This window comes from Arachis hypogaea, chromosome 7, assembly GCF_003086295.3.
Source record: "Arachis hypogaea cultivar Tifrunner chromosome 7, arahy.Tifrunner.gnm2.J5K5, whole genome shotgun sequence".
Lineage (NCBI taxonomy): Eukaryota > Viridiplantae > Streptophyta > Magnoliopsida > Fabales > Fabaceae > Arachis > Arachis hypogaea.
In genome coordinates, this window is record NC_092042.1 from 77760301 (window position 1) to 77770692 (window position 10392).

Below are 10392 nucleotides of genomic sequence, written 5' to 3' on the forward strand. Positions count from 1 at the left end.
CCGGATTTCCAACCGATGCTAAAGCACATGTTTTCCCATTCCTCGTGAGACGACCCGGAGTCTAATTACTCCAGTTAATTCTTGTTAGGGTTGGTTACTTGTGACAACCGCACTTTCTAAATTTGATGCTTGAGAGTTAATTGTTGATTTGGGGCTATGCCTACAATGAAGTGAGTCTTTCTTGTTCCTTAAGGGGAACCTCTAGACTGACAATCAACCCTTGGGACCATCAATATTTTGCGAAGAGTCACTACCTCCGTTGAAGTTTTACTAGTATAGTTCATTTTCCTTTTCCCTTACTCTTCCATATTCCTTAATATGTGTTCAAAGTTACAATTGGATTGCTTTTATGACATGTTAATGTAATGAGTAATTTTTCATTTAATTTTATTATTTATTTAATTGCCTTCAATTTAATTCTAATTACCATGTCTCTCTTCTATTATGATTATGCGTTTATGAAAATGGCATTCATGTTAACCGAGTAGATCCCGACTTGACTTCGGAGTTGATTAAGAGGAGACCCTTGAGTTGGAAAACTCAAGAGTCAATCGGTAATTGGGAGTTATTGAATGGCTTTCTAGTCACTAACGCTAGTATTTCCCAAGGGAAAGGATTAGGATTTGTGAATAAAAGTTGGTTTACGTACTTGACTTTCCCTTATTCGGTAAGGGTTAACTAAGTAATAACAACAATCTTTTACTATTACTTTTGAGAATTTCCAACAATGATAGAACTTCCAATTAATCTTCTCCCATTCAAGACTTTTTATTCAACTTATATAGAATCGCTTGTTGATTTCCATTGCTTTAATTTATAATTAATTATTTCTTTATTCCTCAATTCTAAAATCTCTTGGAAAACCTCTGATCAATAATTTGCACCCTTCGTTCAACTCGTTGGGAGACGACTTAGGATTTCTACTCCCAGTATTTTCATTCTTATTTCTGTGACAACCCTTTTCTAAATTGATATGTGGAATTTTGTTGGTAGAGATCTATACTCACAACGCAATTACTTCTAAAAATCTTTTCCATCAATCTTACGCCCCCATCAATTTTTGGCGTCGTTGCCGGGGAGTTGCAACAGTGTGCAAAGTTATTGGTTGGTGTAAATATTTTTAATTTACATAATTGCATATTTTTTTCTTTTATTACTACGAGCTCTATGTTTCTTTTATTGAATGACGTGTTCGTTACCGGATCCGAGTTTAGCTACGTTTGATCCTGAAATTGAAAGAACTATTTCACGTATTAGGCGAACTCGGCATCGGTTAGCCTCTGAGGGTGGTGAAGTGGTTCCTACCAATTCACCAGTCTTATTTGAAGGTGAATCTGAAGCGTCATTTGAGGAAGAAACAAGCTCCTCTTCTACTGATTCTTTTCACGTACGCGCAGGTATTATGGAGAGCCTAGGAGGATTACTCTCCAAGAAGCAGGAGCTCCAGACTTTACCCTGCAACCGTACCAAGTGCGTTACCCAAATCTGGCTCCAGATTTTGAATTGAAGACTGCACTAATCAATCTACTGCCCAAGTTTCATGGCTTATCTGCTGAAGAACCTATCAAGCACCTTAGAGATTTCCAGACAGCTTGTTCAACTGTCAGGCGTCATGATGCGGATGAAACTACAATTCTGCTATCTGCTTTCCCATTCTCTCTTGAGGGAAAGGCAAGAGAGTGGTTCTATACTCAACTTGAAGCAGTTGTTACTAACTAGGACTTGCTCAGAAGGGAATTTCTGGAGAAATACTTTCCAGGTGAGCTTACAGATAGACTAAGAAAAGAAATTTTTTGCATTATTCAAGATGGATCAGAGACTCTTTATGAATACTGGGAACGTTTCAGGAATCTCCTGGACTCATGTCCCCACCACAAGATCGATGAGCTAGTACTGATCAGCTATTTCACTCAAGGCATGAAGCCTCAAGACAAGACCACACTAGACGTTGCAAGTAATGGTTCTCTGAAGAAGTACAAGACAGTAACAGAAGCATGTCAACTGATTACTAATTTAGCTGAGTCTACCCGAAATGTCGGGCACAGGAACAACCATCCTAAGGCTATTGCAGAAGTTTTCTCTAGCAGTGAGACTACTGCTCTCACACAGACTCTGGGGAAAATGACTAATATACTAAAACAGTTATAGCTTAATCAACAACAACAATCTCAGCCCCCTCCACAACAAAGTCAACAATTGGTTCCTCAGAGAGTGTGCAGAATATGTGCCTGCTATACTCATTACACTGATGAGTGTCCGCAACTCCAAGAGGAAGATAACACCTTGGCAGCTACTCATAATTTCTATAACCGCCCAAATCAAGGATATTATCAACAGGGCAGGAATTACAACCAAGGTGGCAATTACAATCAAGGTTGGCAAGATAATTCCAACCAGGGATGGAGAGATAACTCCAATCAAGGATGGAGAGACAACTATAACCAAGGAGGCAGAGATAATGGTGGAAATCAGAGATGAAACAACAACAGTAATCAGCAAAACTGGTATCAACAGAACCAGAATCAGCCTTACAGAGCACCTCACCAAAGGCAAGGGCAGGCACCTATTGTGCAAAAGCAAACATCCATGGAGAACACACTTCACTCTACTCTCAACGGCCTGACCTCCAGTATACAAGCTCTTATATCCCATCTGGACCAAGCTCCTACCCTCAACAATCAACCTTCAAATTCCAGTACACTCCCCTCTCAACCTTTACCTAACCCCAAGGATGGAATTATTGCCATTACTTTGAGTTCTAGAACCACACTGCCAGAGAGGAGCCCTGAGGAGTGGGGCACGGAATTGTGATCTTCAACAATGTCGCCAAAGGCATGGTGCTCGAAACGTGAATTACACTTTATCACAACTCTGCACAACTAACCAGCAAGTGCACTGGGTCGTCCAAGTAATACCTTACGTGAGTAAGGGTCGAATCCCATGGAGATTGTCGGCTTAAAGCAAGCTATGGTCATCTTGTAAATCTCAGTCAGGCGGATTCAAATGGTTATGAGATTATGATAATTAAAAGATAAATAAAACATAAAACGGGATAGAGATACTTATGTAATTCATTGGTGGGAATTTCAGATAAGCGTGTGAAGATGCTGTATTGCTCTTATACGTTTACTTTCCTGTTGTCTTCATCCAATCGTGTATACTCCTTTCCATGGCAAGCTGTATGTTGGGGGATCACCGTTGTCAATGGCTACCGTCCGTCCTCTTAGTGAAAATGGTCCGGCTACGTGTTACCGTAGGGCTAATCATCTGTCGGTTCTCACTTGTATTGGAATAGGATACAACTATCCTTTTGTGTCTGTCACTACGCCCAATACTCATGAGTTTGAAGCTCGTCACAGTCATCCCATCCCAGATCCTACTCGGAATACCACAGATAAGGTTTAAACTTTCTGAATCTCAAGAATGCTGCCAATGGGTTCTAGCTTATACCACGAAGACTCTGATATCACGGAATGTAAAGCTCTGTTATCAGGAGAGGCAGTCATGCATCGTGAACTAGAAGGCTAAAAGATAAATATTCAGTCTAATGTAGAATAGAGGTGGCTGTCAGGCACGCGTTCATAGGTTCAGAATGATGATGAGTGTCACGAATCATCACATTCATCACGTTTGAAGTGCAAGTGAATATCTTAGAATAGAAATAAACAAGAATTGAATAGAAAAGCAATAGTACTTGTATTCATCCTCGAGGTACAGCAGAGCTCCACACCTTAATCTTTGAGGTGTAGAAACTCCACCGTTGAAAATACATAAGTGGTATGGAGGTTCAGGTATGGCCGAATGGCCAGCCTCCCTAAATATGAAATTATATCATCCAGAATATCGAATACAATAGAAATAAGTCCTATTTATACTAAACTAGTCACTAGGGTTTACAAAAATAAGTAAATAGTGCAGAAATCCACTTCTGGGCCCACTTAGTGTGTGCTTGGGCTGAGTCTTTGAGCTTTCACGTGTAGAGACTCTTCTTGGAGTTAAACGCCAGGTTGTAACCTATTTCTGCCGTTTAACTCTAACTTGTAACCTGTTTCTGGCGTTTAACGCCAGAATAGAGTTGGGAGTAGGCGTTTGAACGCCAGTTTACGTCATCTATTCTCGAGCAAAGTATGAACTATTATATATTGCTGGAAAGCCCTGAATGTCTACTTTCCAACGCAATTAAGAGAGCGCCAATTGGACTCCTGTAGCTCTAAAAAATCCATTTCAAGTGTAGGGAGGTCAGAATCCATCAGCATCTGCAGTCCTTTTCAGCCTCTGAATCAGATTTTTGCTCAGATCCCTTAATTTCAGCCAGAAAATACCTGAAATCACAGAAAAATACACAAACTCATAGTAAAGTCCAAAAATATGATTTTTGCATGAAAACTAATAAAAATATACTAAAAACTAACTAAAACATACTAAAAACTAACTAAAAATAATGCCAAAAAGCGTATAAAATATCCGCTCATCACAACACCAAACTTAAATTGTTGCTTGTCCCCAAGCAACTGAAAACAAAATAAGATAAAAATAAGAGAGAATACAATGAATTCAAAAATATCAATGAAGTTCATGTCCAATTAGATGATCGGGACTTATTAGCTTTTTGCTTCTGAACAGTTTTGGCATCTCCTTTTATCCTTTGAAGCTCAGAATGATTGGCATCCATAGAAATTCAGAATTCAGATAGTGTTATTGATTCTCCAAGTTTGGTATGTTGATTCTTGAACACAGTTACTTATGAGTCTTGGCTGTGACCCTAAGCATTTTGTTTTCCAGTATTACCACCGGATACATAAATGCCACAGACATATAACTGAGTGAACCTTTTCAGATTGTGACTCAGCTTTGCTAAAATCCCCAGCTAGTGGTGTTCAGAGTTCTTAGGCACACTCTTTTTGCTTTGGATCACGACTTTAACCACTCAGTCTCAAGCTTTTCACTTGGACCTTCATGACACAAGCACATGGTTAGGGACAGCTTGATTTAGCCGCTTAGGCTAGGATTTTATTCCTTTAAGCCCTCCTATCCATTAATGCTCAAAGCCTTGGATCCTTTTTACCCTTGCCTTTTTGTTTTAAGGGCTATTGGCTTTTTCTGCTTGCTCTTTTTTCTCTTTTTTTTGCAAGCTTTGCTATTCACTGCTTTTTCTTGCTTCAAGAATCAAATTCATAATTTTTCAGATTATCAATAACATTTTTCCTTTTTCATCATTCTTTCAAGAGCCAACAAATTTAACATTCAAAAACTTCACTATAAAAAATATGCACTGTTCAAGCATTCATTTAGAGAACAAAAAGTATTGCCACCACATCAAAATAATTAATTTATTTTCAGGATAACTTTCGAAATTCAAGTACTTCTTTTTCTTTTGCAATTAAAATAATTTATTTAAGAAAGGTGAAGGATTTATGGAATTATTCATAGCTTTAAGGCATAGACACTAGACACTAATGATCATGTAAATAAGACACAAACATAGATAAAACATTAAGCATGGAAATCGAAAAACAAAAAAATAAGAACAAGGAAATTAAAGAACGGGTCCACCTTAGTGATGGTGGCTAGTTCTTCCTCTTGAAGGTCCAATGGTGCTCTTGAGCTCCTCTATGTCTCTTCCTTGCCTTTGTTACTCCTCCCTCATGGCTCTTTGATCTTCCCTAATCTCATGGAGTATCATGGAGTGCTCTTGGTGCTCCACCCTTAGTTGGTTTATGTTGTAACCCAAGCCTTCCAAAGAGGTGTTGAGTTGCTCCCAATAGTTGTGTGGAAGAAATTGCATCTCCTGAGGCATCTCAGGGATTTCTTGATGAGGGATTTCCTCATGCTCTTGGTGAGGTCCATGAGTGGGCTCTCTTGTTTGCTCCATCCTCTTTTTAGTGATGGGCTTATCCTCTTCAATGGGAATGTCTCCCTCTATGACAATTCCAGCTAAATTGCAGAGGTGACAGATGAGATGAGGAAAGGCTAACCTTGCCAATGTGGAGGACTTTTCGGCCACTTTGTAGAGTTCTAGAGAGATAACTTCATGAACTTCTACTTCCTCTCCAATCATGATGCTATGGATCATGATGGCCCGATCCACAGTCACTTCAGATCGGTTGCTAGTGGAAATGATTGAGTGTTGGATGAACTGCAACCATCCTCTAGCCACTGGCTTAAGGTCAAGCCGTCTCAGTTGAACCGACTTGCCTTTGGAGTCTCTCTTCCATTGAGCTCCTTCTACACATATGTCCATTAGGACTTGGTCCAACCTTTGATCAAAGTTGACCCTTCTAGTGTAGGGGAGTGCATCTCCTTGCATCATTGGCAAGTTGAATACCAACCTTACATTTTTCGAACTGAAATCTAAGCATTTTCCCCAAACCATTGTAAGCCAATTCTTTGGATTCGGGTTCATACTTTGATCATGGTTTCTAGTGATCCATGCATTAGCATAAAACTCTTGAACCATTAAGATTCTGACTTGTTGAATGGGGTTGGTGAGAACTTCCCAACCTCTTCTTCTAATCTCATGTCGGATCTCGATACTCATTCTTTTTTAGCTTGAAAGGAACCTCGGGGATCACTTTCTTCTTGGCCACAACTTCATAGAAGTGGTCTTGATGGACCTTTGAGATGAATCTCTCCATATCCCATGACTCGGAGGTGGAAGCTTTTGCCTTCCCTTTCCTCTTTCTAGAGGTTTCTCCGGCCTTAGGTGCCATATATGGTTATGGAAAAACAAAAAGCAATGCTTTTACCACACCAAACTTAAAAGATTTTCTCGTCCTCGAGCAAAAGAAGAAAGAAAGAAGGAGAAGAAGAAGAAGATGGAGGAGATGGAGGGTGGAAGTGTATTCGGCCAAGGGATAGAAGTAGTGTTTGTAATGTGTGAAAATGAAGGAGTATGGAGGGGTTTATATAGGAGTGGGGGAAGGGTTAGGGTTCGTGTATTAGGGTTGGGTTTGGGAGGTAAAGGATTTTGAATTTGGGGATAGATGGGGTTTTTGCGGAAGAGTGGATGGATGTGAGTGGTGAAGAGGTGATGGGAAAGAGTGATGGAGGTGATTGGTGAAGTGTATTTGGGGAAGAGTGTTATGAAAAGGTGAGAGAGAGAGAGAGAGAGAGAGAGAGAGGTGGGGTAGGTGGGGATCCTGTGGGGTTCACAGATCCTGAGGTGTCAAGGATTTCTCATCCCTGCACCATTTAAGCGTGTAAAACGCCCTCTGTATGAAATACTGGCATTTAACGCCAGACTGCTGCTTGTTTCTGGCGTTAAATGCCAAGCTGTAGCCTGTTTCTGGCGTTTAACACCAGCTTGATGCTTCTTTCTGGCGTTAAGCGCCAGCTTGATGCTTCTTTCTGGCGTTTAAATGCCAGGAAGCTCTTCCTCCAGGGTGTGCTGCTTTTAATGCTATTTTTGATTTTGTTTTAATTTTTGCAGTTGTTTTTGTGACTTCACATGATCATCAACCTAAAGAAAACATAAAATAACAATGGAAAATAGAAATTTAACATAGATAAGTACAAATTGGGTTGCCTCCCAACAAGTGCTTCTTTAATGTCAATAGCTTGACAGTGAGCTCTCTTAGAGCTTCACAGATATTCAGAGCATGGTTGGGACCTCCCAACACCAAACTTAGAGTTTGGTTGTGGCCTCCCATCACTAAACTTAGAGTTTGATTATGGGGGCTTTGCTTGACTCTGTATTGAGAGAAGCTTTTCATGCTTCCTCTCAGAGGTTATAGAAGAAGATTCTTGAGCCTTGAATACAAGGTAGTCCTCATTCAATTGAAGGACTAACTCTCCTCTGTCTACATCAATCGCAGCCTTTGCTGTGGCTAGGAAGGGTCTTTCAAGGATGATGGATTCATCCTCATCCTTCCCAGTGTCTAGGATTATGAAATCAGCGGGGATGTAAAGGCCTTCAACCTTCACTAACACGTCCTCTACCAGTCCATAAGCCTGTTTTCTTGAGTAGTCTGCCATCTCTAGTGAGATTCTTACAGCTTGTACCTCAAAGATCCCTAACCTCTCTATTACAGAGAGTGGCATGAGGTTAACACCTGACCCCAGGTCACACAGAGCCTTCTCAAAGGTCATGGTGCCTATGGTACAGGGTATTAAGAATTTACCAGGATCCTATTTCTTTTGAGGTAAATTCTGCCTAACCAATGCATTCAATTCATTGGTGAGCAAGGGATGTTCATCTTCCCCAAGTCTCATTACCAAATAACTTGGCATTCAGCTTTATGATTTCTCCAAGGTACTTAGTAACTTGCTCTTCAGTAATGTCTTCATCCTCTTCAGAGGAAGAATACTCATCAGAGCTCATGAATGGCAGAAGTAAGTTGAATAGAACCTCTATGGTCTCTGTATGAGCCTCAGATTCCTTTGAGTCCTCAATAAGGAACTCATCTTTGTCCAAGGGACGTCCCATGAGGCCTTCCTCATTGGGATTCACGTCCTCCTCCTCCCTTGTAGGTTCGGCCATGTTGGTCACATCAATGGTCTTGCATTCTATTTTTGGATTCTCTTCTATATTGCTTGGGAGAGTACTAGGAGGAGTTTCATTGATTTTCTTACTCAGCTGACCCACTTGTGCCTCCAGATTTCTGATAGAGGACTGTGCCTCATTTATGAAATTGAGAGTGGTTTTGGATAGATCAGAGACTATGGTAGCCAAGCTAGAGAGACTCTACTCAGAATTCTCTGTCTGTTGCTGAGAAGATTATGGAAAAGGCTTGCTATTGCTAAACCTATTTCTCCCACCATTGTTATTGAAGCCTTGTTGAGGCTTCTGCTGATCCTTCCATGAAAGATTTGGGTGATTCCTCCATGAAAGATTATAGGTGTTTCCATAGGGTTCTCCCATGTAATTCACCTCTTCCATTGCAGAGTTCTCAGGATCATAAGCTTCTCCTTCAGAAGCTGCTTCTTTAGTACTGTTGGATGCAGCTTGCAATCCATTCAGACTCTGAGAAATCATATTGACTTGCTGAGTCAATATTTTGTTCTGAGCCAATATGGCATTCAGAGTATCAATTTCAAGAACTCCCTTTTTTTGAGGCGTCCCATTACTCACAGGATTCCTTTTAGAAGTGTACATGAACTGGTTATTTGCAACCATTTTAATGAGTTCCTGAGCTTCTATAGGCGTCTTCTTCAGGTGAAGAGATCCTCCAGCAGAGCTGTCCAATGACATCTTGGATAGTTCAGACAGACCATCATAGAATATACATAAGATGCTCCATTCCAAAAGCATGTCAGAGGGACACCTTCTGATCAGTTGCTTGTATCTTTCCCAAGCTTCATAGAGGGATTCACCTTCCTTCTGTCTGAAGGTTTAGACTTCCACTCTAAGCTTGCTCATCTTTTGAGGTGGAAAAAATTTGGCCAGAAAAGCACTGACTAGCTTTTCCCAAGAGTTCAGGCTCTCTTTAGATTGTGAGTCCAACCATGTTCTAGCTCTGTCTCTAACAGCAAAAGGAAAAAGCATAAGCCTGTAGACCTCGAGATCAATCCCATTGGTCTTAACAGTGTCACAGATTTGCAAGAATTCAGCTAAGAACTGATGAGGATCTTCCAATGGAAGTCCATGAAACTTGCAATTCTATTTCATTAGAGAAACTAATTGAGGCTTAAGCTCAAAATTGTTTGCTCCAATGGCAGGAATTGAGATGCTATTTCCATAGAGATTGGAAGTTGGTGCAATAAAGTCACCAAGCATCTTCCTTGCATTATTGTTGTTGGGTTCGGCCATGGCTGTCTTTTCTGCTTCAAAAGTTTCAGTTAGGTCCTCTTCAGAGTGTTGTGCTTTAGCTACTCTTAGCTTCCTCTTCAGAGTCTTTTTAGGTTCAGGATCAACCTCAACAAGAATGCCTTTATCCTTGTTCCTGCTCATATGAAAGAGAAGAGAACAAAGAAACTATGGAATCCTCTATGTCACAGTATAGAGATTCCTTGATGTGTCAGAGGAAAAGAAGAATGAAAGGATGAGGCAAAAGAACATACGAAAAATTCGAACATATAAGGAGAGGAGAAGTGTTAGTGATTAAATAAAATAAATAGAGATGAGAGAGAGAGAGAGAGAGTTTTTGAAAATAAAATAAAAGAAAAGAAAAATATTTTTGTTTTTATTTTAATTTTTAAGTAAGTATTCAAAAATTTTGAAAAAGAAATAAAATAAAATTAGAATTTAAAACAATTAGTTAATTAAAAAAATGTTTGAAAAATTGGTAAATGATTTTCAAAAAATAGAAGTGGAAAAGTAGTTAGGTGGTTTTGAAAAAGATAAGAAAAAGATATGATTGAGAAAAGATTTGAAAATAATTTTTGAAAAGATAAGAAGTTAGAGAGAAATTTTGAACTAAGAATTTTAAAATGATGTGATTTAAAAAAGATATG

The 10392-nt window shown here is 39.7% G+C and overlaps 2 non-coding genes across 2 annotated transcripts; one reads left to right on the forward strand and one right to left on the reverse strand.

Moving 5' to 3' along the window:
* Positions 1-1773: 1773 nt before the first annotated feature.
* LOC112704174 (small nucleolar RNA R71) lies at positions 1774-1880 on the reverse strand. The gene has a single exon (XR_003154811.1). It is a non-coding gene; the product is annotated as a small nucleolar RNA R71 (small nucleolar RNA).
* Positions 1881-9244: 7364 nt separating this feature from the next.
* Positions 9245-9352, forward strand: LOC112704211 (small nucleolar RNA R71). The gene has a single exon (XR_003154847.1). It is a non-coding gene; the product is annotated as a small nucleolar RNA R71 (small nucleolar RNA).
* The last annotated feature ends 1040 nt before the right edge of the window (positions 9353-10392 follow it).